Source organism: Protopterus annectens, chromosome 5.part1 (assembly GCF_019279795.1).
Source record: "Protopterus annectens isolate FY-2018-M chromosome 5.part1, PAN1.0, whole genome shotgun sequence".
Lineage (NCBI taxonomy): Eukaryota > Metazoa > Chordata > Ceratodontiformes > Protopteridae > Protopterus > Protopterus annectens.
In genome coordinates this window covers 758,561,159-758,578,034 of record NC_056736.1, presented here as the reverse complement: position 1 = coordinate 758,578,034, position 16,876 = coordinate 758,561,159, and positions in this window count along the sequence as shown.

Sequence of the window (16,876 nt, the reverse complement as noted above, 5' to 3'; positions counted from 1 at the left end):
CATGGTTTTCACCTGTAAATGAGGGTAATTTGCATACAGGAGCTTGGTCCATGTAGGATTAGCCTAAGAGCTCACGTACACATCCCGGGAGTTTGTTCCTGGATCGCACGTCGGCCATATTTCCGAAAATAGCTCTTAGACTAATCCCACATGCTATAAAGGGCTTCGTAAATGCGGGAGCTAGTTGTGGCCCACATAATATACTTTTCAAACACTTCTTATTCTTATAGACATATCTAGGTCTTTTCCCCATGATTCCTTTCACCTTGTCATCTGCACCTAAGATATTCCAGTTCTTATCAAAGATCCTTTGTAATAACTGTGTATTGCTTGGGTAAGTGATGAGTATTCTCAATGTGTTGTTTCTATACTTCGGTGTTATGGAAGAGGGTTCCTGTTTAGAGGAGTATGGGGTAATATCTACTTCTCTTCTACTGTTAATATCCATTGTCGCTTGAGAAATTTCTGTCTCACTATAGCCTCTCTCCAATCCCTTTTTTGTTAAATTAGGTAACAGTACACAATTTTTAAAATTTACAATGTAGAGTTCCTTGTCCACAACTGAGTTCCTGGATGTCAGAATTATACAAAAAAACAACAATCAGTTTGATACTGAGATATATAGAAAGGAATGTTACAGAACTTTTTATTTGCACAAAGTATGCACCCCAAGCACTTCTTTAAAAATCTGATTAGAGTGCAAGGGGTGAGAACCTCCAGGTTAATAACTAATGATATGAAATTTGAATGGGAGTTTATGGATATGAAAAATGGATTCCTGGAGTCGTGGAATCATGGGGGGAAGACCTAGATATAGAGTTGGGGTAGCGTTGCAGGATGGTGTTGGCCCCCTGCTACACTACCCTCATTGTTTTGAAAACTGGCCAACATTATTTTAAAGTGAACGGTATTTGCTTTAATGTCTGTGTAGATAATGTGCCAAATCATTATTTTATCTGGCAACTGTTCCTGTTGTCATTGTTGCTCTCTTTAAAAAGTAATGCATCTGATGGCCTGAAAGTGTGGCTTTGTGACAAAACTAGTATGTTAACCTAAACGTATTAGACATCCTGAATACTTTAGCTCCATTGTGCAAAAAGAAATGCAAAACTATGTCAGCACCCTATTTAAGCTCAGAAATTATGCTAATGATTGCACTAAGAGGCAAGGTATGGAGATCCTAGAAAAAAAAGTAACATCCTGTGAAACATAAATGGTTCAGAAACAAAGTGCAAAATATAGTACAAAGATTAAAGAAAACTACTGTGAACTGCAGTCCTCCAATATGAAAAGCCTTACTGTATTCTGGAACTCTTATTAAAAAAATCAGAAAAAAATACAACACTAAATCTGATACCCTATGAGATCATACTTGTTCAGTCATTTCTACATTACACTCCCAGATTGTACCTACTGAATCTTTGGATGCTGACACAAATCTTCATAGGAACACTTGTGACAACTATTGATTTTATTTTACTTATTTTACTTAATTTTACTTATTTTACTTATTTTACTTATTTTACTTAATTTTACTTATTTTACTTATTTTACTTATTTTACTTGTCCTTTGGTAAACTGGAAAGTCTGACTGAGTCAATGAACTATTTTTGTAGGAGGCCCGGGTAGAAAAGCTCAACGCCAGAAGTCTAAATCTCAAGATGCAGGCACTCGAAGCATTTCTCAGTATGGAGAACATCGATGTCTGTGCAGTAACTGAAACCTGGTTCAAGGCTCCTGAGAGCACTCCAGCGCTACCAGGCTATACCTCATATCATGCTTTTCGGCCTCAAGTTCCAGGCCGAACCACAAAGGGAGGGGGAGTGTCCATTTTCATAAAGGACACCTACACCTCTCGATTGGTGGCTACCCATGAAGCATCAGAAACCATACAAGTTTTACTCACCATAGGCAAAACTGCCATACAACTGGTCGCATGTTATAGAACACCCTCCCAATCCCAGGAATCCCATCAAGCATTCCTGAAAACACTGGAGGATATGAATGTCACACCAAACACCATCATATTGGGTGACTTCAACTACCCCAACATAGACTGGGCCCACTATTCTAGCCCTAACACCCTAGCCCAAAGATTCCTGGAATTCATTAACTCAAATGCTGTGGAGCAACTGGTCACTTCTCCTATGAGGAGAGATAATATACTTGACCTGATTATCACAAACATGGGGTCCAAATGCTCCGCACCGGATATAAACCCCTCACTAGTAAGATCTGACCATAAACTGATCACGTTGGATGTACATATCCCACCCCCACCCCCAGAACAAAAGACTACAGTGAAAAAGTTTTCAAAAGCTGACTTTACACTCCTTAAGTCAGAAATGATATCCTTTAAGCCTACTGGGTTAATGGAAACCACATCCCAAAATGCTGAATCCTACACAACAGCATTCTACGGACATCTCCAAGAATGCATGGATCAAGCAATCCCAACTAAAACCAAGACCCTCTCCACCAAGGGAAAACACCCGGTTTGGTGGACCCCGGCTATAAACAAACTGTACAACAAAAGAAGGAAGCTACTGCAGGACAAAGCCAAATCCCACAAGGGAAAGGCTTCCCTGATCAGCACAAGTAAAAAGCTACGTTCTCTCATAAAAACATCTAAAGCCAACTTTGAGAGAAAGATTGCCAAGGATACCAAAGACAATCACAAGGCCTTCTTCAATTATGTCAGAACCTTGGGAGGAAATTCTCAGATATGCTCTGAGTTGGTACACAACGACAAAAAATTCACTGACCCTACCGACATTGCCAATATTCTGGCAGATAGGTTCAGTGCAAATTTCTCCCCTCCCTCACCCCCTAAAGATGTAGTAATTATCCCTGTTGAATGTAACCTACCTGTCATCTCAGACATACAGGTGAAATCAGCACTCAACAAAGCAAAAAACACAGCATCTATGGGACCCGATGGTATCCCCGGTTGCGTGTTACGTGAACTTCAAGATGAACTAAACCCGCACCTAAAATGCTATTCAATCTTAGCCTCACTACAGGATATGTACCTGAACACTGGCGCACAGCAACAGTGGTCCCACTCCACAAAGGGGGAAATTCTACTGACCCTGGTAATTACCGCCCCATAAGTCTGACCAGCCTGGTCTGCAAGGCTATGGAAAGAATCATCATGGAACTCATAAATGGCGATATTGGAGATCTGCAGACCCTTGATCCCACCCAGTTCGGTTTTGTAAAAGGCAGATCCTGCCTCTTAAACCTGGTTGACTTCTTCGAGACAGTCACTAGTGCCATCGACGAGGGCAAGGCTGTCCACACTGCCTACTTGAACTTGGCTAAAGCCTTTGACACAATACCACACTCTGGCATCATAGACAAGCTCAGCAGCCTAAATGTAAATCCATATGTCACAAGATGGGTAGCAAACTGGCTAAAAAACAGAACCCATAAGGTCAAAATTGCTGGAGCCATGTCAGACTCAAAACCAGTCATGAGTGGTGTCCCACAGGGCTCAGTCTTGGGACCACTCTTATTCGGCATTTACTTCTCGGATGTGAAAGCAAATATGGGAGGATTATGGCTGACAAAGTTTGCAGATGACTGCAAACTGGGTGCCATAGTTGATTCACCTGCTGACACACACATCCTACAGAAAGGTCTCACTGAAACGGACAACTGGTGCCGGAATCATGGCCTCAAACTTAACGCCAAAAATGTATAGTCATCCCCTTTGGGAAAAACAAAGTACCCACAAATTATCACATAGACAATAACCCACTGAGTACGGAAGAAGTAATCAGAGACCTGGGGACTCAAGTCGATAGTGACCTCTCCTTTGACAACCATGTTGCCAAAGTGGTCAGAAAGACATTCTACCTTGCCCATCTCATCATGAAGGGATTCTCATCCAGATCAAAGGAGGTCATTGTACCTCTATATTCCTCACTTGTCAGGCCTATGATTGAATATAATGCTCCATTTGGGATGTATCTCACCCAGCACATGCAACAACTGGAAAGACCCCAGAAGTACCTCACCAAGAGGATCATGGGTCTCAAACATGTGCCTTATCCAGCTAGATTAAAGAAACTCCAGCTCTATTCAGTAGCATACCGCCTGCTCAGAGGTGATTTGTGCCTAACATATAGGGCCATGTCCAACCAAGAACTGATGGACATGCTCCATCTCAAAAAATCCAGATCCACCAGAACCACGCGAGCTAAAGATTTCAACCTCTGCACAAATATGAATAAAACATGCTGGAGGGATAGATTCATAACACAGAGGTTACCCGTACTCTGGAACAAAATCCCAGTTCATGTGAGACAGAGCCCTTCATTGGCACTGTTCAAGAAAAATCTCGATGCATGGATGGGAGATCGTAAGTTTACCCCGGGAGTCACCTCAATGTCACTACTAGACAGAGGTATAGTTTACTAAATAATGGGGTCCCACATGTGTCACTACTAGAGAGGCGCAACTATATAATACAGGGTGGCGTAAGCCACATCATTGTTGGCTAGGCTTGTAAATGCCCCAGGGCAGATAGCCTAGTACACTACTATGAAACTACTATGAAACTATGAAACAACAGATTCAAAAACAATGAAATAGTAATTGATGAGTAATTATATACAAGGGGTTTGAAAGCCCTGCAACAGATGAAACACAAACAGATTGAAATACATTTTCAGAATATTACTAGCATAAACTATGATCAAGAATACAATATATACAGCAAGTAGCAAGACACTTTGCGGAAGTGGATAGGCTATGACAAGTAAACTAATACATGGTTTTCAGGGCTATAAGTCCTACTGTACACTGTAAGTCAGATAAAATCTATGAGCACTTGACAGTGTAGCTTGTCTTTGTACATGAAAACAGGCAATCAGAAAATGAATCAGGAGACAAAAAACAATTACCAAAACCATTGAAAATATGCCAGCTAAGTACCTCTGAATTATAGCAACTTCATAACATATCCAGATCTGTTAAGTAACATTATATATAATCAGTTATGAAAGTCATACACAATCCCAATCCATAAAGAGGACAGGACTACACTTTTTGAAATGTTAAGCTAAATGTAGTACTATTCCCTTTCTTCAACTTACTTGAGAAATTATTACATAAACAGCTGTTAGGCTTCCTAACATATTACAGTCTATCGTCATATACACAGCATGGTTTCCACCCTGGACACTATACAGATTCCACACTCCTAACCTTCTTAGATAAAATAAATTCCCACCTTAACAAAGACATTATAACTGCTTTAATATTTCTGTACTTCTCCAAAGCTTTTGCAACAGTATCCAATAATATATTAATTAGAAGACCACGACAACTAGGTATGTCCAATACTAAGCTTGCCTGGTTTAAAACAGTCTTACTATGAGATGTCAAACAAAATTGCAGTTCACAAAACCAGAAGAATAGCTTACAAAAACCTCAACTAATATTTTTTATCCGTAATCTGCAAATAAGGAACATACCAAATTATTATAACATCACCTGGCCCCATGGCATAGAGAAAGAAAATCTTTACTACATCCCAGGTGAGCCATGTTTGATTACTAGCAGATGCACTGGAAGGACAGGGAGGGGAGAATATGAGTAACTGGCCAACACTGGCTTGCCCACTGGGGGACAGGATGGGATCATTCATCACCATGACAGCAGCATGTAAGGCCTAGTAAACTCTATGATGCAAGTGAGATACCTTTAGTTAGGAGGTTATGCATACACCCCCAACACAGCTTGAAATTCTGACGCAGGGTGGTGGGGGTTGGGTACACTCCCCAGCAGCAGTATGATATTGCACCAGCATCCCTGATTTCCACAAAGGTCCCAAAGATAAGTCAGGTTGAGCTACGTACATCTGGTAGATGTAGCATACAAAGAGATGAGATGGCAGCAAATGATAGTCAGCTGTGGGGGTTAAAAAATGTAATGATTATTATAACATGAGCAAACAAAACTATTCTTCAACAAGGAAACATATACTATTTATTTTTATTATTTATTTAACATTTGTTTAGTGGGAGTGTCCGACTGGGATAGAGCCCATTTTCAGCAGATGCCCGGTGAGAAAAGCTCCATGGATAATTTAAAAAACTATGGACATATGAGAAAATTACAATCATATCAGAAAATTATAACCATACAAGAAAACAGTTGCATTGGATCAATCTGAATAAAATATGACATCAGTATACATGCTTTATTTATTATTACTTATTTAGTTGCAGTTTGTTAATTGGGAAAGTTCACTGGTCCATACAGAACTTGTTTTCAGTAGAAGCCTGGGAGAAAAGCTCCTTGGTACAATAAAAAGAACAATCAAATAGAATTATATACACTGTTAGTATACCATTATCTAACGGATTAGACAGTTAAAAACACACTTAGCAATTCAGTACAGATAAAATGATATAAATTGGTAGTATATTGCTATCTAACATATTGGATTAGACAATTAAAAACACACTTAACATTTCAGTGGCCAAACAAAATACTTGTGAGCAAATTACGAACATTTTTAGAGATAATTACTTCATAGAGGATGTTTAGATGATACATGACATAGAAAGTTGGGAGAGAATATATCATTAGAGCTAGGTATTCAAGGAGGCTGAGTGCAAGTACAGTTCCAAGTGGAAGATAGGTGAGTGTGGAGAGTGTTTTGAAGTGGCCATGATTTAGGATTGCTAATGGTAGAACATTCCAATTTGTGGTTAAAGAATAAGAGAAGAGCAGTTGGCCGGGCAGTAGGTTTGTCTTTTGAATCTGAAGAAGTTGCTGATTCTCAGATCCAAAGGACCTATCTGGGAGGTAGAAGGTGAAGAACTAAGGGTGGGACAATCAGAAGGTTTAAAGATAAGTTTGTGAGCAGTAGTAAGTTGCAGATAGTTGAGGCAGTTTGGTAGCTCCAGCCATTTTAACGAGTGAAGAGCAGTACAGTGATGGGAAAAGTTTTTGGAATTTGTTGTGAATTTTGCAATTTTATTATAACATGTCTCGAGCTTAGCTTTTAGAGTAAATTAGAGGTTGGTAAGTAGAGGGGTACCATACATTAGGGAAGGAAGTAGGTAGGTGGAGGCAAGGGTTTGTTTGGTGGAGGAGCTAAAGACTGGCTGTGTCTATAGAGCATTCCAACTTTCTGATGTGTTTTTTGGATCTTTTGTTACAAGTGAATATCAAATTGTAAGTGTTCATCTATGGATACTCCTAGAAGTTTTGTGTGGCTGACAACTTCTATTAGCACTTTACTTTGGTAGTAGATATTGAACATGGCTTTGTCCAAAAAGGTTGATTTTTGGGGGGTGAAAAGCATAATCATGGATTCATTTGGGTTAAGGGCTAGGTGTTTTTTAAACATCCAGGATTCAGTGGTGGAGAAGGCTGTTTGAGTTTTCAGTTGGAGTTCAGAAATAGAGTCTGCTGTGTAGATATAGTTGAGTTGCCTGTATATTTAATAAGGGCTCCATTGGTCATAGATGTGAGGAAATTGTTAATGAAAATATTGAATGGGAGGGGACCAAGTATGGAGCCTTGAGGAACCCCAGTAGAGGTGTTAAGATAATAAGAGATGCAGTTTTACCACTTGATGGCCTGTTGCCTGTCTTTTAACTAGCTTGAGAACCAGTTGAGACTGGTGGGGGAAGTCTGAAGTTACTGAGCAGGGATAGTTGCAAAGGGTGTGAAAGTGTATCCAATTCCGTTGATAGATCTAAGAATGTGGTGGGTGTACTATTTTCCTTTTATCACAAGCTCTGCTAACAGTATTCAGGAAAGAAATAAGACCAGTTGTAGTGCTGTGGCCAGATCTGACACCATGTTGTGCGGAGGACAGGAGGTGGTTGTGAAGTAGATCAGGCATCAGCTGAATGTGAACGCACTTTTCCAGGATCTTAGATATAGGGGACAGGATAGTGATAGAAAGTTGGAGATATCTTTGTTTTTACCCCCTTTGTGAAGAGGAAGAATGAAGGCTGTCTTCCATAATTTGGACACATAAGATTCTTGAATGGATCTGTTAATTAGGAATGCAATGGCTTCAGCAGAAATCTTTACAAAGGTTGCGGGTAAATTGTCAGGTGAGTTAGAGCAGGGTTTGAGTTTAAGGAGTAGTCTTTTAATAGTTGTGATAGAAATGGGGTTAATAGTGAAATTAGGGGCAGAACGGGGGTTGGGTTCAGGGATGGTGTTTGTAGATATGGGGATGGTGGGAGAAGTTTTTGGAGGAGAAGTGTCACTTATGCAATCTCTGGTCCGAGGAAAGCTAGCGGTAATGTTGCCTATTGAGTTTATAAAGAGAGAGAGGTAATTTCATGAGGGGGTTTGTCAGGGTGTGGACAAGGATTTTTTTTTTGCCACGGCTCAAGAGAAATGAGATGGAATTCCAGAATTTTGGGGGGGTTTACTTATGGTTAGACTGCAGTTTTGTATAGTAAGCTTTTTTGTCTTTAAGCGCTAGCTTTTTTAACTTATTATGTTCTGGTTTTTGTTAGTTTGATAAAGTTTCCATTATTTTATCTCTAATAAATGATACAGAAGAGTAGTAAGCATAAAATTAAATATTAATACATTTAATTACAATCAAAAGTTGAACTGTGCATTGGATTACATATAAACACAGGTTTAGTCTGAAGGTTTGATAGAGGATTTATTCTGAAAGTGATAGTGCAGATTGTAAGTGGAGTAAGGGAAGATCTAGGACAAATCTAAAGACAAGCAAATGGTCTGCAGAGCAAGTATTAGAAAAGGTAGTTAAACAGAACTGATGGGTGTGAGGAGATGAGGTGAGAAAGCAAAGTAAAAGGTTGATAAGTTGAGAAGGGGGGTGGAACAGAAGGAAAGAAATCCAGTCAGGAAAAGGACTATTTTATTAAGACTTACCGGAGATTAAAACTGGAGCTTGACCACCATATTAACTATGCTCTGGCCAAAACAAAGATGACTGGGAGCATTATACAACAATCCAAATCTGTCCAGACACATGCAACGGCTCAAATGCCCACATAACATACCACTTAAGTATACACATGTTCACAGAATGTTCAGACTTGTGCCTCACATTTTTGATCTGTTCCTCATAAAATTTATGATTTTCTGGCAAATCACTGAGGATTGAAGTCACTGAATAATCACATACACTTGAGTCCCAGACTTTATATCCATCAGAAAATACATGTTTACACAAATCCAGTTATTTTATCAACTTTCTAAGATTATAAGAGCATTATTTAAAGTATGTCTCTATTTTTGAGTCTTTGTCCCCCAATTATTTATTTTAGGCTTTGTCTAGATTTCTTATGCTGAGGTTGAGAGGTATGCCACAGAGGTAACACAAAGATAACTTACTAAAAGGACACAAGGCCTAAACAGCATGTCCTACATGGACTGACTCAAAAGCCCTGTCACTATTCTGGGTATCCTACAGACTGCTAAGAGGTGACCTGTGGATGGTCTATGTACTCAAACTCCAGTATCGCCAAAACATCCATCATTTTGCCAGCCTTGTGAACCGGTGCATTGTTGCGTAAAAAAGAGAACTCCTTTCTGCAGCTTCCCTCTCTTTTTTTCTTCCAATGCCACCTTAATCAGCACAGCAAGTTACAGTAGTATTCTGCATTAACTGTTTGTCTGCTTGCAAGATAGTCAGTCATTACAACACATTCCTGATCCCAAAACACCGTGGCCATGACCTTTTCTGCTGACCTTTGAGTCGTGAAGTGTTTTGGCCTTGCTGTACCTGAGTGCCTCCATTGCATGGACTGTTGTTTTGTCTCAGGATCATAGAGGCGTAATCATGTTTCATAGACAGTAAATAGTTTTTTTCCAAAATAATTGCACCAACTCAGTGAAACTGCCACAAAATCAACTTTAAAGTGTCCACTCAATGGATTTTCTTGTCAGTGTTCCAATATTTGGACACCCACTTGGCTGATAACTTCTACATACCCAACTACTCACAGATTATAAACCCAAGTCATTCCCTGGATACCTGTAGTGTCTCAGCGATAGTTGTAGCCAATATTAGCCAATATGCCAAGATCAGGCCATGGACATAGTCAACAATTTCAGGAGATGGAGGCCTCTCAGACCTTGCTGCATCTTTGGTCTCGAAATCTCTACACCACTTCTTCACATTTGAGTAAGAAGGGCACTTGCCACTCAAAGTTTGCATCATGCATTCATGGATTTTCTTTGGAGTTTTCTTCTGCAGGAATAGGAATTTCATGATGGCTCAGAGTTCCACACTTGGAAATCTCACACTTTTTGTTGACATGGTTCAATCAATGATCTGAAACAATGTCAGAACATAGCATTATGATTCTGCAAATTAGGACTTCACATGATGAGATAACCCTCTTTTCAGCTACAGAGACAAAATAACACTCAGAATTTAGAAAGTCTGACAGGCTTAGAAATTTTCAGCATCCCTTCACATCTAGGAGCAACTTGACTATTACAGAGCTGTAAAAAAATAAAATATTTTATGTTTTCAAGATACAAAATGAAAATTTTAATTTATCTAGGTGCTGTTTCTGTGCTGTACTGTACTGGAACTTGCTGGAATGGACTCAGTCTTCTTAAGACACAAAGTCTTGCTGGCTGTTTACTGCTGAATCAGAGACACAGAGTTTTGCATGACTGCATCTGTAGTCTATTTAAAGTGCCAATCCTTCCAAATTGCACACTGAAAAAGAAATATATTTCGCAGCACAATACTATTTCACTATAAGCATGGTTGCTAATAAATAACTTATTTTTATAACAAACAAGACATATGACTATAGTTTACAAATTTAATGTGCAAAGTTTTTCCTTCACAACTGACATGGACAATGGATTTATGGCTTTCCATTCTCCCATTACCTCGGAACCTAAGTTCCTACAAAATACCTCTAACATAGTTTAGTATAAAGTCTTATATACCCTATTTGTCACATACTTCAAATCCTGTTTTCTCTTGATATCTTTTTTGGGCTTTTGTGGGAAATCACGTAATGTCTGTTTTTAGACTTTTCCATTGTTCTTTTGTGAAACCATTTAAGCACTTCTGCTGATGTGAGAATTTGCCTCTTAGAATTGTTTCTGTTGATTCTATAAAAAGCCATGTCCATTTATCTGTGTGGAGTTACGTCAAGCTTTTCTTAATATTGTGACAAACATGTCTTTTAGAAAATATCTTGAGGAAAACACATAAAAACATGTCCATTGACAGAAGTCTGTAAGGAAACATCTGTGAGAACCAAACTGCTCAGGAAATATCTCGTGCCCATTAGTAAATCTGCAAACATGAGAAAAGCATGCAATACTTGCTTTTCAGAATTGCTTTTTAGGCTTTTTTCTGATGCTGTGAAGTAGATAAGCCTGTCTGTTATACATATAGTATGGATGCCCATTTTACATTGCTAAATTCTATACATATATTCAAGCCAACTTTTTAGTCTATGCTTTATCTTTCAGCATATTTATAGCAGAATTAAGTTCAATCTTTTATTAAATGTTCAATACACTCTAATAATTCCCTCTCTTTATTTCAAAACATACTCAAAACACTTTATACTGATATGTATTGTTGATCAGATTATATATAAAACTCACTGGGAAACAAAACCTTTAGTCTTCTTTTGATGCAAGTCAAAATGCAATTTTACATAGTTAATACAATGATATCAAGTATTATTACCAAACTAAATATATCTAATAACTTTTTCATTTGCAGACCATTCTGTGAACATATTCCATCAGTTATGGACTGTGTCTGCTTTAGTTTTATTTTTTAACTTGATTAATTTATTCTTTTACAATCACAGAATTTAATTTATGACTTAGAACTGTTCCATTAACTCTTTGCTGCTGTTGAATTAACTTTTTACTTTTATTAATCATTTTATACCAAAAACTTAAAGATAGACTAATATCTACAAGAGACAAAAACTGTGTGTTACTGCAAACCTTATTTAGTGCTAAAAATACACAGTTTTAATGTAATTTTAACCATAACATTGTGGTCATATTTCTGAACTGCTCATTAAAACCTTGGTTGACAGTGAAGTGAACATCTTAAAGTACTGAACTGGGCTTAGATAATAAATATTTCAATGTTCATAGGTTCATCGGTTTGTACTAAGCTAATGGCCCTGGAGCCTTTACAAGCCTAGCCCATAGGATTACCCTGGCATCATGCCACCTGAGCCTTAGTTCCCATGGCCTCTGTCAAGTAGATCCACTAGAGTTATCCCTGGGGTGAATTTTCTATTTTCCATCCAGTCAAGATTTATCTTCATGAGGGCCACTGAGGTGCTCTGTTTGACATTTATGGGAAGTCTATTCCATAGCATGGGCAGTCTCTGGGTTATGAACCTGTCCCTCCAGCATGTTCTGTTGATTGTGGCAATGAGATTGAGGTCTCTGGAGCATGTGGTGTGGAGGGATTGGGATTTCTTTAGATGTAGCACTTCTAAAAGGGCTGGGTCAGACACGGCTTTGTAAGTCAGGCAGAGATCGCCTCTAAGTAGGCAATATGAGAGAGAGAATAGTTGGAGTTTTTTGAGTCTGCCCATCTAGGACAAGTGTTTAATGCCTAGGATCCTCTTTGTGAGGTACATTTGTGCCCTCCTGAGTTGTTGCAGGTGTCTAGTGAGGTACATGCCAAATGGGGCATTTTACTTGATGATTGGCCTAATGAGGGAAGAGTAGAGGGAGACAATGACCTCTTTATTCCTGGATGCAAAACCCATAGTAATGAGATGTGCCACATAGAAGGACTTTCTGACCACAGTGGCAATGTGGTGGACAAAAGAGAGGTTGCTGTCAAACTGTGTTCCCAGATCACTTATAAGGGCTTCTGTGTTTAGTGGACTACCATTGATGTGGTAATTCATGGGAACCAGGTTTTTCTCAAAGGGGATAATGACACATTTTTTGTCATTGAGCTTAAGGCCATGGTTCTGACACCAGTCGTTGATCTCAGTGAGGCCTTTCTGTAGGATGTCAACATCACTTGGGGAGTTAATAATAGCTTCCAACTTGCAATCGTCTACAAACTTTGTCAGCCAAAGTCCCTTTGTGTTGACCTGGACTTCAGAGAAGTAGATGCCAAACAGGAGAGGACCCAGGACTGAACCCTGTGGGACTCCACTCATGACTGGTCAGCAGTCTGACTTGGAGTCAGCTACTTTCACACTGTGGGTTTTATCTGTGAGCCAGTTTGCAGCCCACCTAGTAATACAGGGGCTGATGCATAGCTTACTGTGTTTTTCTATGATTCCTGAGTGGGGAATGGTATCAAAGGCCTTGGCCAGATCAAGGTAGGCTGTATGAAGTACCTTGCCTTCATCCACAGCTCTGGTGACTGACCCAAAGAAGTTGACTAGGTTGAGCAGGCATGATCTACCCTTTACAAAACCAAACTGTGTGAGATCCAGAGTTTGGAGATTCCCTATATCCTTGTTTATTAGGTCCATGATGATGTGTTACATAGCTTTACATATCAGACACATCAGGCTAATGGGGCAATAGTTTCCAAGGTCTGTCGTTCCTCCTCCTCTGTGGAGAGGGATGACTGTAGCAGTGCACCATTCAGTAGGGACAAAGCCTGAGGTGAGGCTGTGCTTGAACAGGGCACAAAGGTAAGATGCCAGTTCACTCTGTCGTTCATGTAGGACATAGCAGGGATATTATCAGGTCCTATAGAAGCTGTATTCTTGGCTTTGGACAGTGCTGTTTTAACCTGTGCAGCCATAATACTGGGTGCTTGGCAATCTACTGTTAATGTGATAGGTCCTTTGGGGGGGGGGGAGGGGTAAAGTTGGCACTGAATCTGTCGGCCAGTATATTGGCAATATCTGTTGGCTCGGTATAGAATGTACCATTGTGCAATAGCTCAGATAAAATCTGGGTATTGCCATGAAGATTCTTTACATAACTGTAGAAGGCCTTGTAGTTGTTTTTACTATCTGCTACAATTCTGTTTTCATAGCTAGCTTTAGAGGATTTGATGAGAGATCTCAACTTTTTGTTGAGGCTGATAAGGAAGTTTTTCCAGTCTTGAGACTTCACCTTATTCTGCATCAGATTCCTACTTCTGTTGTAGAGTTTGTTTATGGCAGGGGACCACCAGATTGGCTTTTTGTTTTTGGAGGAGAGCATCTTGGTTCTATTGGGTATGGCGAGATCCATGCATTTGTGTACATGTTCGTACAGTGCATTGGTGTATGATTTGGCAGTCGTGCAACTATTCTCCATTTGCATAAGTGCCATGAAGTTAGCCACTTCGGTTTTTAGGAGCCAAAGTTAGCTTTGGAGAAGTTATTCATGGTGGTTACCTTTGCGGGGTGGGGGGTGGGTGGGATGTGGATTTCCAAGGTGATTAGTTTGTGGTCAGATCTAACCATGGAGGAGTTGACTACTGGTGTAGAGCAACAATCACTCATGTTAGTAATGACCAAGTGAAGGCTGTTGCTACCTCTAGTGGGGGTAAAAATGAGCTGGGCAAGGGCATTGGAAGTAATGAATTCCAGGAAATGTTGGACAAGTGTATTAGTACATGAATAGTTATCCCAGTTAATGGAGGGGTAGATGAAGTTGCCCAGTATGAGAGTGTTAGGTTGGACCATAATATTCTCTAGGGTTCTTAGGAGTGTGGATTGTGAGTCTTGGGACATGGTTGGGGACCTATAGCAAGCTACGACCTGAATCGCTGTCTTACCAAATGTTAGCTGCACCTGAAGTTTCTCTGAAGTGTTATGTTGGGCTACAAGTCTGGAGGTGTGTCCATCCTTTATGAATATGGAAACACCACCACTTTTGGAGCTTCGGTCCAAGTTCTGGGGTCGAAAGGTGTGGAATGAGTTATAGCCTTGTAGTGCAGGGGTTCTTTCTGCTGCCTTGAACCAGGTCTCTGTTACAGCACAAATGTTGATGTTCTCCATTTTAAGGAGTGCTTCGAGTGAGTGCATTTTGAGATTTAGACTTCTAGTGTTGAGCAGCATGACCCTCAGATTGCATTTGTTTGTAGCTGTTATGGTGGTAATTTGGTCTTTGGAACATTGCCTAAAAAAGACATTATAGGGGTGGCAAGAGCCTTGGCCAGTATCTGGAAGCCCAGGGATGATAGATGCAGGCCATCTCTGGCAATGCATCAAAGTCTGTCAATCATGCCATCCCAGGCAGACAGATAATGTATCCCCTTAGAATGACATCAGAAACTTAGCCAATTGTTGAAAGCAATCATTTTCTGCTTGTACTGTGGTATCATTCTGTGTGATGGTAAGATACTGCTCAGGGCTAGGGTCATACCCGCCTGGGCAACATAATCCAAGAGGTCCTCCATGTCTCTTTTCATGTAATCCAGGGATGTACATCTCAGGTCATTCACACCCACATGTACAATGACAGAGTCATATTTGCACCTGTTGTTGAGGACCTGAATGCATGCATTGTGTGGTGGAGCCTGGCACTTGACAGGCAGCTGACTGTTACTTTCTCCTTATTCAACCTAGTGAGTGGGACATCAGTGTGTCTTACTATCGAGTCACCTATGACTAGCATGTTGGGCATGCTGTTTTGCCTTAGGGGGTTTGGTTGACTGGCACACTGTTTAGGAGAGTTGTGTCTCGTGATTAGTGTTGTGTTGTGGTATTCGAGTGCATTTCTGCTTTGGAGGTCTCAGCTTTTTGGGTAAATTTTTGTTGAGAACCTCTGCAAAGGTGTGTGTGGTTTGTGTTTTTATGTGAAGGCAGTGCTGGTGTGTGTTCTGGATGGCTATGTGTTCCATGTGGTGTGGTGCAAGTGTTGACCTTATCCTTTTGACCAGCTATTGCGGTCTTGTTGGAGAGTGCGTGGCTTCAAAATTGGATATATAAGTGCATCTCTTGCACGTCTGAGTCTTGGGAGGTAAGAGGAGAGGGTTGTTGATGTACATGAGGCAGTTGCTACATTGCCTCAGGATGCCCAAGTTCACCAGTTTAATAGGAGAAAACACAGGGAACTGACATTTAGACATGCCTGGAGGGGTGGGCATTAATAATAATAAGTACAGGAGCTGTTTCCTTGTAGAAAATTTAGTGCTGATAGCACTTTAGTGTGGTACAATAATTGCTACAAGAAGTCTAGCAAAGTGCTACGCCAATAAGCTATTAAAAGTGCAGGAGAGACGTGAACTAGAAGATCTTAGGGAAAAATTGAAGAGCAGACTTTGGCACCACTCAGAAGCCTACAAACAGTCCTGGATACAGCAAATCTGTATCTGGACTAGACTAGTTACAGGAAAGGTGGGAAACAAGTGCAAATGCAGGCTTTTGAACCAGAAAGTTGAAAGAGATGGAAAGGCTTCCCAAATGGACAATAAACTACAATTTCTGGGTCAGAATCCACTCCTCTTGTGGTAGATAGGCTACCAAGTGCTTACCACTCTCACTGATAAGCTAGAAGGCTTCCCTCCAACACAGAAAGGCTTGGGGGGCTCAGAAGCTTACAAACAGTCCGGGATACAGCAAATCTGTATCTGGACTAGACTAGTTAGAGGAAAGGCAGAAAACAAGCTTAGATTTTTTTTTTTTTGCAGTTAAATTAACAAATGACTAAAAAGTGCAGAAGGTAGTAAATTAGGAGGCTTTTAACAGGCAGTAATAAGTGCAGATTAAGAGCAGCTGAACAGATAAGAGCACAGAGAACAGCAAGCTAAGACAGTTACAATAAGAACAGCTGAATAAAGTATATATTTTTTTCTGAGGGGGACAGAACAGGCTTAAGAGGCTACGGGGGTTGTCCTTCCCAAATGCTCTGTCTGTACACAGTAGATAAAGCTGAAGTGATGGGACTAGTAGGAGTGTCTGAAATCAAAATATGATCTCATTGTACTTAGTTGAGT